Source organism: Oreochromis aureus, linkage group 3, assembly GCF_013358895.1.
Source record: "Oreochromis aureus strain Israel breed Guangdong linkage group 3, ZZ_aureus, whole genome shotgun sequence".
NCBI classification, from domain to species: domain Eukaryota; kingdom Metazoa; phylum Chordata; class Actinopteri; order Cichliformes; family Cichlidae; genus Oreochromis; species Oreochromis aureus.
In genome coordinates, this window is record NC_052944.1 from 57,599,497 (window position 1) to 57,620,109 (window position 20,613).

Sequence of the window (20,613 nt, forward strand, 5' to 3'; positions counted from 1 at the left end):
TTGTGTTACCAACTGTCCTCATGCGATAAACTAAATGAACTGCTTTGTGAGTGAAAACTCTTGGTGTGTCGTCTGCAGCCTGACAAGGTCTGTAATGTTTTCAACAAGTATGTTGGTGACACTGAGTTAAACCACAAATTAAGACCCTGGAGATTAGTTGCAGCTTCGTTAATTGTCTTCATGAACATGTGGTGAAAACTGAAATGACAGATAATAAACTCAACAGTTAGAAGCATGTTTGCATCAATAAAGTGCATAACGCTCACTAAAACATTGACATCAGCAAACTATACATCAGTATCTGTGTAAACTATCGTATAAAGAAACTTCCAGCCTGAATAATTCAGAGTAGATGGTGTTATGGAAATGTTAACAATAACCTGCAACACACCCAGTGAGCTTGATTTGAAGTGGGTTTAATAAACACATTGCAATGTGGAGAGAGCATCCCAGTGAAACACCAGGACCATCTCTGAATTGTGGCCACTGCCCTTACATCTCATATACGGAGACACAGACAAAGAAGATTCCTCAAACTCTTACATGTTGGCCCCTCTCACGGGGGGGGGGCTATACCTCCTCCCACGCAGAGAGAATTATGACCTTGTTTTCTGCTTAGCCTTCACCTAAGGATTTACATCCCTGATAAGCAGAAGGAGCCTCACTATCTGTTTAACGTCTCCCATCACATTGGCCTCACTGTGTTAACTTTCCACATGCATGTAAAGTAGTGGCAGGAGTGCTCTTACTATAGTAAAGTGAGAAAGTAATATTACTATAACTAATGTGATATGATTAAATATGTGATTAATACATGAGAAAGGAAATCTGCCACCACGATGGCATCTGATTACATTTCTGTACTGCTTTTTGCATGTGGAGCTAGTTTTCCAGCAAAAACCGATCTGTGGACTTTCAGAAGTACTTGACCCGAACCGGAAGTGCACCACCAGCCATCTTAGCCATCTTTTCCTTTAAAAAAACGTATATAAAGCATGAATTATACATTTTAAAATGTATTCATTTTTTAATGACAAATATTTTTAGAATTATTTATTTTAAACGTATTAACTTATTTATTCAGAAAAATGCTTTAGGGCAACATACTCCATGCCTGGCCTCAGGAGGCCACTATGTTAAACAAACATTATGCAATCAGTCCTTTGGCATGAGGAGGATAAATTATGTAACCAGTCTCATAAATGTCTTTACACACCCTTGATCGCATGTCTTTACCTCAATCTTCCTTACTCAATTGTCATTGCTTGGGAATTTGGCAGTGACCCTGGCCATGGGCCAGCTGTTTCGTGCAACCTGCTTGTCCATGAGCAGAACCAGGTCACCAACTTGGAGGTTTCTGCGTGACCCAGTCCATTTCTGCCTTTGCTGCAATGTGGGTAGATACTCTCACCTCCAGCGTGGATAGGGGATAGGACGAAAGGTTTCTCTGTATCAGTGGACACTTGGACGAGCGACCATGCATTTATTATTGCTGTAACTTCAGCCATGAGTGTGCATAACACGTCGTGAGTCAGTTGTACCTTATTTTGTAGTAGCATGGAGTCTAGTATTCTGCGAGCGACCTCAATCATGCGCTCCCAAGAGCCTCCCATGTGCGATGCATGTGGCGGATTAAACTCCCAACTGCAGCCTTGGATGGTTAGGTACTGTTGCAGTGATTTATCCATTCCAAGTTATTTGAAGTGCCAATAAAATTGGTGCCATGGTCAGATAGCAGCTGTTTGGTGGGGCCTCTTAAAGCGAAGAACCAGCGGAGGGCGTTTAAGGAACTGGACGTGTCCAGAGAATCTATTACCTCAATATGCACAGCTCTCGAACTCATGGAGGTGTACATGATGGCCCACCGCTTACTTTCACCTACTCCGCCCCTGGTACACCTGGTTGTTATGGTCCACGGTCCAAAGACATCAAGGCCTACGTAAGTGAAAAGAGGACAAGTTTTTAGGCATTCAGGTGGTAGATTTGCCATGAGTTGTTGTTCTTGTTTTCCACACAGGTTGCGACAGGTTAAACATGTGTGGATTGCTGAACTAACTAGTATTTTGGCGCCTAAAAGCCACAGTCCAGCAGCTCTGATTGCTCCTTCTGTCAGATGACTACCTTGGTGCCTTGTTAGCTTGTGGTAATGGCGAATGAGCAACACTCTCAATTTGTGCGTGTTTGAGTCGGCCTTCTACAAAAATTAGACTGTCCTGTAACATTAGGCTGAGCTTCTTGAGGGGGCTCTGTTTTGAGATTGGATTGCCAGCATCTGGGCAGAAAGTTCCTTCTCAAAGTATGCCTTTTGTGTCTCTTTGAAGATGACAGGTTTTCTCCTCTGGAGTGTGAGGCAGATGACATTTGTGCTAGCCTTTGCATTTTTTGTTTGGATTAGTCCCATTGACGGACTTTGCCATGTGGATAAGATTTGCTATGGTTCTGACTAAGGACTTAAAGGTGCAAAAGTGCTCAAAATGCTTACAGATGAGTATTTGGAGGTTAGTGACATAAGTTTTTGCTTGTGGTCTAATTTCTGAGTCCTTATCTGGTTCAATCAGGTCAAACATTCCACTCACTTGTGTTGTGTCTGTGGCAGGATGGTGGATGAAGGATGGTCCGGTGAACCAGGTGGACTTTTTTAGTTGGAATGCTGACAATGACCTAGACGCATGGTCTGCTGGATTTTTCTCTGTGTGCACATAATGCCACTATTCTGGCTTGATGACTGGCGAATGCACTGTACACTGTTGTGAACATACGCGTAAAACCTTTTTGGATCGTTACAGATGTAGCCAAGCACTCCTTACTGTCTGTATAGAAGTGCACTGCATCAAAGTTTAAGTCCAACTCATTTTGAATGAGGTCGGCTATTTCTGCTGACAAGATGGCTGCACATAGTTCAAGCCTTGGTATTGTAGGTTCTGAAAGGGGGGCTAGTTTTGCTTTGCCCATTACGAAGCCTACCTCGACGTTCCCATCTGTTTGAATTGCCTTTAAGAAGGCTATGGCTCCTATGGCCTTAGTAGAGGCCATAGGAGCCATAGGAGAGATGGTCATGCTGAGGAGAAACCTCAGCATGACCATTGCAGAGAATCTTTTTGTCAAAGAATTGTTTCAGCAGGCAAAGAAAGACACAACTCAAACATGTATATACATGGGTGATCTCAGTGGAGACTCACACTGAGATATCAGTTCCCTCTGTATTTATACACTGCTCCTTCCTAAAATATGTCAGGTCGGTGCCCCTTGTGTGTAAAACAACTCCTTACAAGGTGATAAGCATGAAACATATGTTCAAACTGTTAAAAATAGGAACTGGTCAAGCTTATCTCAGCAAACTCAGCAAGGGTGGAGGCACCTGTGGTATTCTCTCATGCAAGCTTTGTCATGAAACACAGTAAAATAGGAGATTTAAATGAAGCTAAACAACTAGGGGTTTTTTAACTACAATAAAGCAGAATACATATAAAAATCCTTTAACATTTTTCCATAAAGGCCACATAATGCTGCTGCATTTCAGGTTTCCTATTTAGCGTCCGATTTGAGGATGAGTAGCTTGTGGCTACCTGTTGTCTGTTTTTTGGTAATTGTTGGTGGGGTTCCTTAAACGGAAGTGGGGCAACCCAACTGTTGTCCACATCTCTGTACATAGTTTAGAAAGTGTCCTGTATTGAGTGAGCTGGTTTATTGTTGTCATCTGTCTGGTTAAAAACTGTTTGACCCAGAGTTTGTTCGGGCACTTTACTATTTGTGTGTGGCACTTCTTTGAGTTGTAGAAGGCTGCTGCATGGTTGGAAAACTGAAGGGTGGCCATTTTCCAGAACAACTGTCTTCAGGGTGCTGACTGTAGGTCTATAAACATTACCCAGACAGACCTTCCCAACTACAACCCACCCTAGGTCTAGGCGCTGGGCGAAGGGGGCATTATGGGGGCCACTAATTCTCTGCCTGACCTTGTGTGCCTGTAAAACATCTGCCATGTAAAACACATCCCTAGTAGCAGGAGTATTTCAGCTTTAGGGTCTAGTTCTGGGATGTACTTTGCTATGGTTTGGAGGTGCGGCTGGTGTAGCACTGTGCTGGGATTTGGGATTTCACTCCTATTGTTAGGAATGTCCTGACACTCTATGAGCAAAGGTAGAGGGATAACTACTGACCTATGCAGTGACTCGATATGGAAGCCTTCAGCTGTTTTATCCCATGTTTCTACAACACCAGAGCATGTCCTAAGATTGCAGGAGAAAGGTTCACTTTTAAAGTCAAAAAGTTTGAAGAACTCAGGCTTGGCTAAAGAACAATTGCTCTGATCGTCTAGTATTACATATGCCTTAACAGCACTGTCCTTGTAACCTTTAGGGTACACCAATACAAGACATGGAACATGAACGTCCCCACTGACCTGGACTGCACACCTCTGTGCAGCATGTTGTGACATCAACTGTGTCATAACCAATTTTCCCTATAATGTTTCATGTGTCTGAGTGAACAGACAAACTCCGTGAGCGATCCCTTGGACCACTGTGAGCAACAGCAGACGTGTGCACTGTGGTCACGCCAGCATCAAATCCATCCAAGTTACATGGTTTATTAAAATAATCAAATTACAGCATTTACATTTATGTTAGACTACTTTTAATTAACTGCTTTAGCCCACTTACATTGAAAATTAAAATACATCTTGTTCATGACCTGTGTAGTATGTTAACACTATTGGAAGTAAAAAATAACTTGAACTCCAATTTTGAAAACACAGTTGTTTTGTTTTTTAATAAATCTCTGACTTGTATTATAAGTCTGCGGTCTGGGAGAGAGTCCTGTAACTCTCTGTCTGCAAAATACAGTATATAATGACCAATGTTGGGCAACTAATTATATAGTTGCGTCTTCAAAAAAGTTACTGAGTTATGCAAACAACAAAGTTTTTTGCAGCTGTTTACCTAAAAATACAGTCATTTTTTAAAACAAACATTTCAAAAATATTTACAGAACAATCAGCTGTTCTGCATCAAATTTGATGCCACACGAATTATTTTTGCCACTCCAAAAAATAATTTCTGTCCACTATGAGACAAAGTAAAACAACAGCCTGATACCTGCAGGCCTGACAACAGGAGATGTATCACTCCTGTAACACCTGTAACACTCACCTCATTGTTCTCACACAGAACAAAACTACTGACTACACTACACACTAACCACACAAGATCTGGGCTAAACAACTAAATGCCATGTTGCCATATCATTTTTTGATTGGTCGATATGGTACATTTTTTGACCAATAGGAAAGGGTGGGGGTTTTTTGATTTTGTTTTTGCTCACAGGCGGAGAGTACTTTCTAGCGTTTTCCTTTTAAAATGCTGTTTTTACCATTTCTTCCCGCAATAAATATAAACAACGATAGTATTCAGAAAGAAAACCAAACATTGCAGATATTTTTATCCTAACACAATGTCATTAACGTGGCTTCACTCCACATCAGTCACGCCGCTTTGCTAGCTAAAACACCGGTGTCGGCACATAAGGACGCTGTCATAGCCTGTCAACAACGTTGATTAGCTGCAAATATATGAATGTGAATCACATCATTGGCTAATGGGCTAATGGGATAAGGTGGCTGATAGGTTTGTAGCTTGAACCTATTCGCTGGAACGTTGAAGGCAATGTAATCACACAGCAAGCAAGACACGAGTAGGCAACATTCTTTATGTTTCACGTGCACGGGAGAGAACTGGACAGGCGCCGTTCCTTCGCTTGACCCCAGTTGCTCTCAGCCAGGTTCCCCATAGCACTCCTTTTATTGTGGTTACTTGAATATGCATAGGGTCATTAACATATAGCGGCTTACATAGGTACACATGTGAACAAGGAATACCCTGCCTGTGGTTTTGTAAGTGCGTGTGTGTGTGTGTGTGTGTGTGTGTGTGTGTGTGTGTGTGTGTGTGTGTGTGTGTGAGCTGCTGACCAAAAGGGTCATAAAGCAGGAACAACATCCTAGGTCATAAAGAGGGTAACCTCCCCACACCCAATCTATGGTTCACCCTAGATAACACAGTGAAGCCATACAAAGGGCAGGAAGTTTTACCACATCAAAAGAAGCAGATCTTCCAGATAGGATGTATCTGCAATAAAACACTATAGCCCCTCACCCAGAACCTCGAGAATCTGAGGCGGGGAGAACAAAAGAATTCCTTTCAACACACAGTTAAAGTACAAATGGTAAGAATAAAAATGACAAACATTTAACAATTCACTCTAACATTTCCCTCCTGTTTTGTGATTTTTATGCTCCAAATTATTCCTATGTAGTATATTCTCAGCCATGCACCTCTTGCTTAACATTTCACCGCAGGCGTCATTCATACACAGGCTTCTGTCATGTCATTCATTCCAGTCATTTCATATTGTTGTAAAAGTACATAATTAACAAATGTATCAGAAATCATTTTAGTTAACAGTGATCTTATACATGGTAAAATGCATCCTATACATAAGCAAACAAATGAATTGTTACTTTAATAGTTAAAATAAGAAAGCAACACTTCAAAAACACTCCAGTTTGGTGGTGCTCCTCCGCAGACATGTAAATAGCATGTCTCGCTGTAGAGTGGTTTAAGCTCTATAGGGCGTCATAATTGTCTCTTCCAGATGTTCCCATCACTGTCCATAGGACCAGAGTCCAAATGTAGGTAGAATAGACATTCAAACATACCAGGTGGTTTTATTGCTTGTCAACATGGGTCTCATCTTCAAAGCTGCAGACCTCGTCAACACTCTAGTTTTATGGCCTCTCTGCCAACCCCCATCACCTCACTTCAGGCCTCCGTCCTGTGGGGGATATTTATGACTCCTCCATTGTCCATCCTCTGCAGGAAAACCCTCTGTGGAAAGGGTGCTGGATCCAGTTATCTTACTGCTGCTATGATCCCAGCAGTCTTCAGTGTGCCATCGTGTGCATAGTACAGTGACACAGCATTAGATGATGTTCATAGGAAACTGCTGTCATCACCACCATAGCTTCTGGTTCCTGTGCTTTTCACAGAATCATGATGCCATCCTTGAACTCCCCCTGCGCTGTCGGTGGAGCTTGGCACGCTCCCCTCATCCTTCAGGTGCCCGTCTGTTGTCCACAATCTCCTCTGTTGGCCTCTGGAAAGCCCCCTTGGCACAGCTCTCATTCCAACGCAGCTTCGTGGTCCTTGCTGTGGCTCCGAAATCTGATCTCATGATGGGCCCCAAACAGCTCGATCTTTGACCTCAACCACTGCCTGGACTGCCAGCTATGCCTGGGATGGTTCTTGTTTCTCACTGGGCCTCAGAAGATTTCTCAGGAGATTCCTTTCAGCAATACTTTAACTGCTGCATCTGTATTTCCTTGCTAGGAGGAAAAACTCCTAAAGCATGTCAATCATCATCAAACCACATTCTTTAGTTCAGTGAGCTTCATTTATGGACCATCAAAGCCTCATCTGAACATGGATGCACCACTTTGCATAGGTTTAATACCCGTAAATGAACTGTTAATCACACAAATCACTGCAACAATCTTAAAAAACATAGTTTAGAAAACATAGAAAAGATAATTTCATGTAATTCTGGACCCCTCCTCTTGACGCATGGATACTCCCACGAGTCAACTCATCAAAACCAGATTCCTGTCTAAAAGAAAAAGGTCAGCTAGATCATGTCCCAGGCAACATCAGGGCATCTCCTCCGGAGTAGCTCCATAACCCTGCAATAAAAGATGTTAGTGTGTTTCGCACAGTAAGTGTGCTCAACATCTGGCTCCGCCTGGAGCCATCTTACACACCATCATGGCCTGGAAAACAAGATCTGGAAGTGAAATCAAACTCCACACTTATAAATAATTGTATCATTAGAGTAATAAAGCATCAACAGGACAAGTATCATGTGCAGGTTTTCTCAAATCAGTAAACTACAATTATTGGCATAATTTGCCTCAGACATGGATCATCCCATGTACTCAGTTAACATTAATGTAATCGGTGACTTCCCTTAAGCAAAGTCACTCCATGTATCTAACACTAGGAGCTCAGTAGTGGCCAGCTAATGAGCCCCATATTAAACTATTCCATAAACACTGCATCTCTTATTTGCTTTCTCATGTTACTTGTCCGTCTCTGCTGAATCCTCTACATGCACTCTTAGAAAAACAAACATTAGCAACACACATGGACAATCCTGGTGATCAGGCACAAGTTGACAGGTTCCAGAGGTGCTACAAAAAGACCATAAAGTTAGCCATCCATAGCCGTGGAAAGAAGCGACACTAGTTTCAACACCGGGAATGTCTCACATGTTATTCACATTGTCAAAGTAACCTTCACATTTCCCCAACAACACAGTGTAACAGCATCACCAACTCATAACCTGTAAACACAATTTTCTTCACACATGAACCCAGAAATCCTGTAGTAAAAAACATCAACCAGCTATCCTGGTATAAATCACATGATCAACTCACATGAAGAACTGTAATGCTGTAGAAAAGTTAGCGCTGCGCAGGTGTATACACACTTTCTCACAGTTACCTCTGTGAGCAACACAAGGCAGTGAATAACACCCCTGGTAGATGCACAGACACAGAAAGTGGCATTTAAAAGGTTAAATCGGTATGGCCAAAGCTCACGCAACCTCGAATGTTGCTGTCATCTTTCTGCTCCTCTAAAAAGAAACACACATAGATTCATCTGCACCTTTGTCAGGTGGGGGTTAACTTCGCACAGTGATGTCAGTCAGTCTGTCAGCTTCTGTCCGCTTTTACCAGTCAGTTAATTTTATTTTCTCTCACTCATTCATTCATGCATTCATTCATTCTTTCTTTGCTGACAGTGGAAATTATTGTCGCATTTTCATTTCCACTTCTCAGCAAAATGACGTCATTTCAAAAAGAAAAGAAGAACTTTATATTGGATTATCTCGCTTAATCCTTTTTTGGGTAGGGACCTATTTTCTAATTGTCCCATATAAGTGGCTTTCCCCAGAGCCCATTGTAATCTTTTGGAGAAGCTCACTTGCAACAATTTTCTCGACGATGTGTCGTATAGCGCTTCCGTTCTAATCGTGCAGATCTGCTCAAACAGAGATCATCAAACAAAACTTTCAGTGCCCTATGAAAGTATCAAAATAAAAAGGCCTCATTAAGTCATGACACATGCTCCTCATCTCAGGAGGGTAAATCATACCATTAGCATGGTTTATCATACCATCATACTAATTGGCAGGCTCAACTTCACAACAAAAGAAAAATCATCAGCTAGATTAATTCAAAACCAACCATCAGCCGCACAACACACAACTTAATCCTCATGTCTCATTAGCTATGAATTTAATCCCCAGGACTGTGCTTTTCACTCATTTAGGCCACAGATCCATCTTATTCATCTTTTCTCTTTCCCTGTCATCATAAAACATGTGACATGTTGCCATGCATTTCACAAAAGAAGTTTGTTCTCATGTATTCAGAGTTGTGTATCTGGGTGCAGGATTCACTCGCACATCACAACAGGAAACTCAGTGTTTTAGAGTCTCCATTCCAACACATCCCATTCACTCGTGCTAGAATTCAGTCACCTTTCATTAATCTAAGAACCATCAACTAATTTGCATATCAGCTATTAACCCACTAAGCTGACAGGACAACAGAAATGCATGTTCAAAATATTATCACAAAAATAGAATTTTCCCTCATACAGTAAATTACTTGTGCTGCATCAGTCAGGCAGAAAGCATCTCCCAATTTACTATATTAACAACTAAATTTATTGTCTGATCACTGGTTGTTCAAACTAGAATCTTGTCTTTTCCCACAAAAATTAAACTGTTGTCCTGCAACATAGTTAGTTAACTGTCAGCATTGGATAAATTCAGCATTTGATAACAAGTGTCTGTTAAATTGACACTATTTTAGCACTGATGAGAGATAACAAGCTGATTTTCATTGCATGTATGTTTGTGTTATTAGGCAGGTTTAATCGATGTCTCTGGAGCTGCATCTCCAGCAGGGCATGTTCTTAAAGCTGCCTTTCCTACACACTTCTCTGCTATTAATTGATCATTTTGTAACTAATGTGCTATGAGTCCACTGGTCTTTGCATCACTTCTCATCACACTAAGTGACTTGGATAAGATGATAAACAGACTCACATGCTTAAGATGTTGTCTAATCTTCATGAACTCTCTTTTGTTTGTGTTAGTAGGGTTAATGCATGTTCTGCTTGTGTGTGTGATTTTGTATATGTTTCTTTTTGCAGTGTTTCAGATTCCTTCACAATTTTCCACTTAAGCAGTCAGTTTTCTTTTCCCCAGGTTTGCTAACCCAAATTTTGATTTCCCGCATTAAACACCAGCATTCCTCTGTGTTCTCACCTACTGCTCCCACTCTGTTGTTCTCTCCCACTTCAGCAGTCCAATAGCCGGCAGTTCTTCTTCAGCTTTGTCCTGTGTTCCACTGTCTCTTCTTGCCATCTTGCTCCGAAAGTGGCAAATGTCAAACTCCAACAGTCTCCTCAGTTCTCCTCAAACATCCTTTTCACATGCACAGTGAATTTTGCAGCTTGTTGGAAACACAGTGTCATTCATCCAATCAGTCAGGATGATGGGTTTGCTTTTCTTCTCCGATGCTGTTTGTTCACACTGCTGCTGCTTGCTGGGACTCTCTGCCCAGCACTTTGCTGCAGTCTCTTTATCTGCCATGTTATTGCTCTTTGGAACTGCATTCCTTGTCTTCAGGGAGGAGTGAGAGCTCACTTGTGAGGATGAGGGACACATGGTGCTGTAAATAAGTTAGCCAGAAATTTGGCCTGAACGTTCCCAATGATGTTAAACTATAACTTTCTTCCGACCGCTGCATGTGGAAAATCGATCTGCTTTTCATCTGAAAGTGACAAACTAAGACATTTTCATTATTATCATCTCTGCTTAAACAACACACACCTCTCTCTCTCTGTCTTTCGAACTCTTCTTTCTTAAAAGCAGAAAATAAGATTGTAGTTGTTCTTGGCTGATAAACACAAAACCTTTTTCCTATGATTTTTCATCTACAATGTAGATTTTGTCTCTTTTTTACTCTTCCTTTCTTTACACTAGCTGGTGACCTGCAGAATCACCGCTCTCACAATTTGTGACAATTACATTTACACAGCGCACACACTGTGACATCAGGCACATTCACACTCACTCTTTTGATCTGCGTAAATAAATCATATGGCCAATGAACAACTGGTTAAATTAATGGTCTGGAGCACAGGCTGTTGTTGATCAGGGCAATCTAAAGAATCATCTAAACATTTTATGTCAGCAAGGGGTGGGGGAAAGCCATTCACAAGAGCATATCTTAACTGCTGCTGATGTGGGCTGGCCTTCTCCACACGCTCTTCAAGGCTGCTGTTTTCCTGAAAACTTCTAACATTTGAATCTCTTCCATTTGTAAACCTGCGATTAACCGCAGGGCTCAGGTCTGCGTGAAACCCGCGCAACCGTGCTCGCGTGAACCCGCGCAGCTAAGGAGCCGTCACTCTTTTTTTTTTCAATAAAAAACTGTGCGCTCCCAGGAGTGAAGTCCAGCATAAACATCTGTCACGCTCGGAAGCACTCTTGGTTGCTTAGGAACCCATGATAACAACAACAACCGTGTCACAGACCACGCCTGCTCCGCAGCATTCACACTAACACACACAAACACAACAACAACAAAAAATATCCTCGCACACAAACAACAAAAATCAGGCCTATTTTCTCAACGCACTCTCACACAGTGGCTGCGCGCTTTGCCGCACTCAGTGGCAAAGACTTACATAACAGTGATCACGCGCTTTAACGCACACAGTGATGAAGACTTTCAACACAGTCTCACATAGTGAATGCGTGCTTCGCCGCACACAGTGGCAAAGACTTTCAACGCAACCTCACACAGAGGATGCGTGCTTTGCCGCACACAGTGGCAAAGACTTTCAACGCAACCGCACACAGTGGATGCGTGCTTTGCCGCACACAGTGGCAAAGACTTTCAACAACAACAAATAGGCCTATTGTCCAGCACAGTCTGGACTCCGCGGAACTTCTCAACGCCCCACTGAGCGGCGGAGAATGTATTACAGGACCCCACAAAGCGGTCCGTATTTCGCCCCACTAAGACGGCGAACCAAAAAAGTTCGAACTGCGCAACTCTGCGACTTAATGCTTCTGTACAACAACTTCACTGAGCGGTTTTGTACATCGCCCCACTAAGACGGCGAATTTTAGCCCCACTAAGCGGCCACGGACAACGCCCCACTGAGCGGCGAAGACGTACAGTTATAGAGGTGTACTCCAAACTTACTCGGTGTTGCTTAGCGTGTAATATCAGCCTCGAATCCCGCCGATCGTCATTCATCGAGGAGGAAAGACAGAGAGCTAATCCACAGGAACTTCCTGGCTGACGTCGGTCTTTCAGCGTGTCTCCTCTCCCCTCGGTGAATGTCGACTCCAGGGTTCCGGCTCGAAGGACCAATTAATGATAGGTTTGTAGCTTGAACCTATTCGCTGGAACGTTGAAGGCAATGTAATCACACAGCAAGCAAGACACGAGTAGGCAACATTCTTTATGTTTCACGTGCACGGGAGAGAACTGGACAGGCGCCGTTCCTTCGCTTGACCCCAGTTGCTCTCAGCCAGGTTCCCCATAGCACTCCTTTTATTGTGGTTACTTGAATATGCATAGGGTCATTAACATATAGCGGCTTACATAGGTACACATGTGAACAAGGAATACCCTGCCTGTGGTTTTGTAAGTGCGTGTGTGTGTGTGTGTGTGTGTGTGTGTGTGTGTGTGTGTGAGCTGCTGACCAAAAGGGTCATAAAGCAGGAACAACATCCTAGGTCATAAAGAGGTAACCTCCCACACCCAATCTATGGTTCACCCTAGATAACACAGTGAAGCCATACAAAGGGCAGGAAGTTTTACCACATCAAAAGAAGCAGATCTTCCAGATAGGATGTATCTGCAATAAAACACTATAGCCCCTCACCCAGAACCTCGAGAATCTGAGGCGGGGAGAACAAAAGAATTCCTTTCAACACACAGTTAAAGTACAAATGGTAAGAATAAAAATGACAAACATTTAACAATTCACTCTAACAGTGGCATTGTTCTAATCATATACAGGAGCAGCCAGTCACTTACTGAATAACACTGCAAAACAGAATTGTTAACGTATTTACTTTAATTTCAATTTAGGTTCGTTTTTTTTTTTTTTTTTTTTTTGTGCAATACAGATTATTTGTGCACAGAGACCGTGCCAGCAGTGTGTAATTGCGCACACACACAGCTTAGAGGGAACATTGGTCATGACTGCCATTCTCTTGTGCTGGAGATGGAGCCTTGTTGGTCTGTGGTTAATAGGTTCAGACTGGTCAAATGTAGATTTGGTTAAATATGTAAACAGCACAATATATATATTACTTTTCCTATATGTTAGTTAAGATAAGTACTTGGAATGTTAAAGGGTCCAACAATGTGGTGAAAAAAAAAGTCCATTCTAAATTCTCTGAAGAAAGATTTGATTCACATTGCTTTTTTGCAAGAAACCCATCTGACAGATGATGAACACAGAAAATACTGTAGAGAATGGGTTGGTCAAATTTTTTTCTCATCCTACTCCACAAATAAAAGGGGGGTTATTACTCTTATACACAAAAATCTTCCCTTCAATGTTACAGCCACTCACAAGGACAATGAAGGAAGATATATATTGGTTAAAGGGATGGGGAAACTGTTCTCCTAGGTAATATATATGCGCCAAATGCACAGGATGACGAGTTTTACACGGTATTATTTAGTCAATTAGTGGACATGGACTGTGCTAATATAATATTAGCGGGTGACTTTAACTGTGTTTTATACCCCAAAATGGATAAACTTCCCCCACAATCTACTTTGACAAAAAATTCCAAAGCCCTTTGGCAAATTATGAATGAGCTTGACCTTATAGATGTCTGGCGACACTATAATCCACTATCTAAGGAGTACACTTTCCACTCTAACCCTCACTTGTCAGCATCTCGTATAGATTATATTTTTATGTCCAAGTGTATCAGTCATTTAGTTCAGCAGGTAAATATTGGTCATATAGGTCTCTCTGACCACGCTCCTGTGGTCCTAACCATTCAACCCATGAGACATATTGAGCGCTCCATGTCTTGGAAGATGAGTACACTGTCTCTTTTGGATGAGAAATTTATACATTTCATAACAGAGCAAACAACATTATTTTTAGAAATAAATGATAAAGAGGAGACAGACCCGAGAACTTTATGGGATAGCTATAAGGCTTACATGAGAGGGATGATTATTTCATACACAAGTCATAAAAAAAAACAACGATTAACAAGGCAGTTAGAGATCGAGAATAATATAAAAAAGCTGGAGAAACAATATTATGTAACAAAATCAGCTGAAACATTAAGTGAGCTTAATATTGCCAGGACATCTTTGCGTAATTTGATCATGCGAAAGGCTGAAAGAGATGTCCTTCTTGCCAGACGACGGCTTTTTGAATCAGCTAATAAGCCTAACCGCTTTTTGGCTCGTCTTGCAAGGAATACTCCATCAAGTTCTTTTATCACAGCTATTGTGGATGTGAATGGTGAAAGGCAAGTAGGAAACCGTCAGATTAATGAGTGCTTTAGAGAATTCTATACAAACTTATATCAGTCTGAGATGGACATAACAAGGCTTAACTCAGGCTTTTTCCTAAACGACTTAGCATTCCCTCAGCTTTCTGAAGATCAGGTTAGCCTGCTGGAGTCACCCATAACATTGATGGAGGTGGATAAAGCTATATCTGGACTCCAGTCAGGGAAATGTCCTGGGGCAGATGGCTTCCCAGTAGAATTTTTTAAGGTAATGAAAGTGAAGTTAAATAGTTTATTATTAAGGGTTTTTAATAACGCATTTGAAGAATCAAAACTCCCAGAATCTATGTACTGGGCTAATATAACATTGATAGCTAAAAAAGGTAAAAATACGGAGTCATGCTCATCTTACAGGCCTATTAGCCTTCTTGGTGTTGATAATAAGATACTTTCAAAGATACTGGCTCTTAGGCTAGAAAAAGTAATGTGCTCTATTGTGCATGCTGACCAGACAGGCTATATTAAGGGGAGGAATTCTTATAATAATACTCGACGCCTATTTAATATTATTCATTTTTTAAATTTTCATCAGATCCCTGGGGTTGTTGTTTCTATGGATGCCGAAAAGGCATTTGATAGAATTGAATGGGAATATATGTTTGAAATAATGAGAAGATTTGGGTTTGGGAAAAACTTTCTGGGGTGGATCAAAATTATATACAAATCACCAATAGCATCTGTGTTAACTAACGGCTTGTTATCCTCCCCAATTACATTGAGTAGAGGTACAGCATAAGGTAGCCCATTGTCACCACTATTATTTGCTTTGGCCATTGAGCCTTTGGCCATGGCCATTAGACAAAATCCAAGTGTTCCTGGAGTTAAAATTGGGGATAGACAACATAACATTCTGCTCTATGCAGACGATATTCTTCTGACACTGACTGACCCTGCTAATTCTCTACCTGTTCTTACTAGGTGTATCAAGGACTTTGGTCTTATATCTGGATACAAAGTAAATTTTGATAAATCTGTTATAATAACTCTGTGTAGTGGAGGGGACATTGAACCTTTATATGTTAAACCTTTTCATTGGGCACCATCAGGTTTTGTATATTTGGGAGTTAAAGTTACACCAAATGTTGGTCACTTATATAGAGAAAATATTAATGGAATGGTTCAAGATCTTCGAGAGATGCTGACAAGATGGAGGGCACTTCTGATATCATTTTTGGGAAGAATAAATCTCATTAAGATGGTAATCCTACCGAAAATATTATATCCCACAGGCATGTTGTTTGCAATTTTGAAATCAGAAGATATTAAAGCAATTAATAAGGCTATGGTGGATTTCATTTGGGCAGGAAGAAAACCCAAAATTAAATTGGAGACACTACAGTTACCGAAAGATCTGGGCGGGTGGGGAGTGCCAAACATAGAAAATTATGTTCTCTCAATACAAGCGAGGATTCTTTCTTCCTGGATACATGAACATTCTGATCTGCCATGGCTAAATATTGAGGAAGTATTATGTAAACCATCCTCACCTGTTAACTTTCTAGGGAAACATCTAAATGACTTACCTCACGTAATAAAGCAAAACCCACTGATATATAATGCTATGTGGACGTGGGGAAAACTGAGAAAACCTTTTAACAGTAGTCTTCCGTTTAATATTTTGTCAACGTTTATAAATAATCCAGACCTTCTGCCACAAAACATAGGGTCGAGCTTTGTGGGATGGCATAAAGTAGGTGTAAAGAGGTTTTATGACCTCTTTAAATATGGTGAGTTTAAATCATTTGAATCCTTGAAGTCCCAGTATTCTATGTCAAAAACTGAGTTTTATAAGTATTTGCAATTGAGAAATTATGTGTTAAAAAAGGCTAAATCATTACAAATCTCAACAGCCTCTTTTCGGTTGGAGAAATTCTTTCTGGATAATAAGGAGCATAAACATTTTGTATCAAAGCTTTATTCAGAGATCTATGCCCTAATTGTGGATAAATTGGCATGGTTGAGAAAATCTTGGGGGACGCTGCTTAAATGTGAAATAGATATACAGGCATGGGACAAAATCCTGCTCCTTCCATCTAAAATCTCTGTTTGTAACCAATTTAAAGAACTGCAGTACAAAATTTTGCACAATGTATATATTTCTCCGTATATTTATAGTAAGTATAATACGGGAACATCTCCAAATTGTCTCAAGTGTAAGGTCAGAGTGGGCACTAGATTCCATTGCTTGTGGGAATGTGCTAGTATTCAATCATTTTGGAAAGAGGTCTGCGCCAATATTAGTACAGCCATTGGTCATCAGGTGACAGAAAACCCATTAATGTGTATATTGGGATATATTCCCGTCTCACTGGTACAACATGAGCATGTAATTCAGTCACTGTTAATGTTGGCCAGGAAAAGCATTATGTTGAGATGGGTGGGGACTGAGCCTCCCTGCATTTCTCTATGGAAGTCGCTCATCATTGATGTTATGACTCTGATCAGGTTGGGACATTATATTGATGGGAGCTCTCGAATTTTTGTGGACAAATGGAAGAAACCACTGGAAGCACTGGGAGTAACCTGTAAACTGGATCCTAATGGACAACAATTATGGACATAATGTTGTAATACTCTAGTGCTGTGCAGTGTTATTATTTTGGATGTGAACCAGTCTTGTATTTGTTGGGGAAAAAAGTTAAATAAAAGTTTTAAAAAAAAGAAAAAAGAACACTTTACTGAAGATTTGCATTCCTTCGCAAGATGAGTGTCTGAAGAACAGCATCTGAAGCATATTCATTTCTCTTTCAGGAAGGCCTTCCTTTCATCAAGTGATTTCTTCCTAAGCATGAATTACACATTTTAACAACATGTATTTATTTTTTTATGACAAACATTCTTAGGATTATTTATTTTAAACGTATGAACTTATTAATTCAGAAAAATGCTTTAGGACAATACAAGGCCCATCTCAGCTCTGATGATGAGCAGATTAGAGGAAGAAGTGACAGATTGGACTGAGAGTTGTTCAGCAGTCACAGTGGGGTCTGGTTTATCTTCTCAGGTGGTTTCCATGGTGACTCGGACTGACTTACCAGTTACTGACCTCCACGATGATCCTTGACTTCTGATTGGTCCTAAGCCAGATTTTGGATGTTGGAAAGACTGAGCTGAGTTCAACTGCAAACTCCCACAGCTGGAATAAGCAGATGGTTTTTTTAGAGCAGGACCAAACTGTCGTCTCTGACACATGATAAAGTTCAGATAATGTTTTGGTTTTTTTTCAGTTTCATTAGTAACTTGGTGAAAGGGAAGAGTGTGAGCTACATGTGATTTCCAGCCTAACCATATAAATAAATCTGGCGTAAATCTACACTCCTGAAACTTATCAGAATCAGATCTCACTAACACTGTCAGATATTTTACTTGAGTTGAGGATACCGACATATTTATTTCTTGGCTATATTCATAGAAAGAAATATATGAACACACGTCCAACGCTTCCATGAACAGTGAGGCCTTAACCAAAGCTGTATTTTTCTGTCTAAGGTTGTTGTAATTTAAAATGATTTAGGTACAAAGTGATGAAACTTTCCAGTGAATCAAGTAAAAAATGGTTTATTCTGTGAACATGAAGTGATTTAGAAGTAAATATGAAAATCATCTCTTTAAGAAGGTGGTAATCAGGGTAACATATTTAAAGGAAATCATCTGGTTTCTTACTATTAGTTTTGTAGCTGAATGTTGTAAAGGTGAAGGTGTGTGGATTTCTTTTTTACCTGTTACCAGACCATTACAATCATGTGAGGTATGCAAGCAGAGTCTCTTTAACTCAGATTGTCTTATAAAACAAGCTGGATGCAGCTCAAAGTGGACACAGCTGCTGAACTGTTATTAACGAAAGAACCAAGAGAGGACCACAGCTGAGTTATCAAAGTTATAATTTGGTCTCTTTAAGGCAGGTGAAACAAACCAGTGCTGGAGTCCATGTGACAGAAGACTGACCAGCTGTAATCAAAGCTGCAGTCAGCTGGTCTGTGGTCGTATCTTTAAACAACTGTGTGACAGTAAAACAAAACAGCTGGTTTATGTGTTTCCCATTTGAGCTGCTGATTGGCACTTAAAGTTGCAGGACAGCATCACCTTTACTGTGATCCTTTGGTGCTCTGATAAACTCAGGAATGATCCATCCTTCCTCTTAGAAAACACACAGCACAAAGTGATGATTTCATGGTGACTTTTTCCTTTCTGTGTTGTTTTTGGAGGCAGCAGTGTTGATAACAGCTCCTTGAAACTGAGACTCGATGCTCTGCTCTGTCGCCTCCACTCTTTACTGTTTGTTCCAAAAGACCAAAAAAATAAATAAAGGACATGTGTAACAAAATAATCAGAGTTTTTTTCTCTTCTTTGTCACTTCCACTCAGAAACTGTTTGTTGCCATCAGCTGTTTCCAGGTCAAAATTCTCTTTCAGTTCTAAGAGTATAAGATCAAAAAACACATTTCTTTCATGTCAGTCCGTCCTTGATGCATATATGTGTCGTACTGTTTCACAATGTGTGGCCTATGGACCTCCACAAATGCGTTGTTTGATTTGGTCCATCATCAAACTTTGTCTCGAGGTTCAGCTGTTTAGGAAGATGAGATCAGGAAGTGTGACAATAATGGATTGGATTTATATAGCACTTTTCAAGGCACCCAAAGCACTTTACAATGCCACTATTCATTCACTCTCGCATTCACACACTGGTGGAGGCAGCTACGGTTGTAGCCACAGCTGCCCTGGGGCAGACTGACAGAAGCGAGGCTGCCATATCGCACCATCGGCCCCTCTTTTTAACCAAACTTTTTAACCAATTAATTGTAACATTCTGTTTTTATGACACACTGACACACTGCCGTGGTGTGCTGCTCTTTCTTCATTTTGGGTCTCCTGAGTGAAGGAATAGACACAGTGCTGTTTTTACTCAAACCTTTGACTGCTTAGTAAATTTAAGAAAATGTACTTTGAGTTCTCAAAGTGTCTTTAATCATTAAAAAACGAGCCTGATAAAATTGCAGCCAGTACAGGGAAAAATTAATCACTTGCGAGAGAAAATGGGCTGAGATTAAAAGTTAAGAATGATTTGACATTATTAAATATGACCTGGGTTACACCATGTCTTAAGTTTTGTGAGGTGCTTTTGTGATACTTAATGGATCAGATAAAATTTTTTATTTCTCTCCAATATCCGATCCAGTAATTCAGGTCAGTGTCAGACAGATACCGATACGTAATATCGGATTGGTCCACCCCTACTTTTGGTTGTTTGTTTGTTTGTTTTGCCTCTGTATTGGTATCAAAGACCAGCTAAGGAAGTAATTTCATCAAATTATTTTCAGTAAAGTGTTTAAAAAAATAACAAAAGGGTATAAATGTGTCTTTGCTTGTCATTGTTCTTTGTCTTTTTCTTTGTCTTGGTTTTGTTTAAAGGGTGCACAACGTCTGGTAAAACTTAAAGTGAAGAAGAGATGAGATCAGGTCTATTCAACAGAGTGCAACACTGTGTGTGCAAAAGAGTGAATTATGTGGTGTATTTGCATTGTACAGTAGATGTTAATGGAGCCGGTCAGTGTAGTTAGGCTGACGGCAGCTAGAGGGCGAGACTGGTGTGTTTTGAATAGAATGTTATGTTATGTGGGGAGCAGAGCAAGAATGGATAAATAAAGTGTGTTTATGAATCGTACAGTGGACACGCATATAATTGAATAACACGACATGGTGTCAGAAGTCCTGTACTGATCCATATAACCTCGACTGAACGACCCTGTGAATATGGCGCATGAGACTGCACAGAGAGCACCGGTGAGGCCGAGCGCGACATTCAGCATCCAGCCCCCGGAGTCCTTCGATTTTTCAAAACCGCAGGAGTGGTCCAAATGGATACGGAGGTTCAAGAGATTCCGTCTCGCCAGTAATTTGAACGTCAGTTCGGAGGAGAACC

General features: G+C 40.8%; 1 protein-coding gene across 2 annotated transcripts in view; it reads left to right on the forward strand.

The window, feature by feature from the left end:
- Positions 1–19,012, forward strand: part of LOC116335922 (alpha-tectorin-like) — a 34,030-nt gene extending 15,018 nt beyond the window's left edge. For both annotated transcript variants that reach the window (XM_039605483.1, XM_039605486.1), the window contains exon 20: positions 17,696–19,012. The gene's annotated coding sequence lies outside the window, so the exon portion shown is untranslated. The remainder of the gene's footprint in view (positions 1–17,695) is intronic.
- Positions 19,013–20,613: the final 1,601 nt, after the last annotated feature.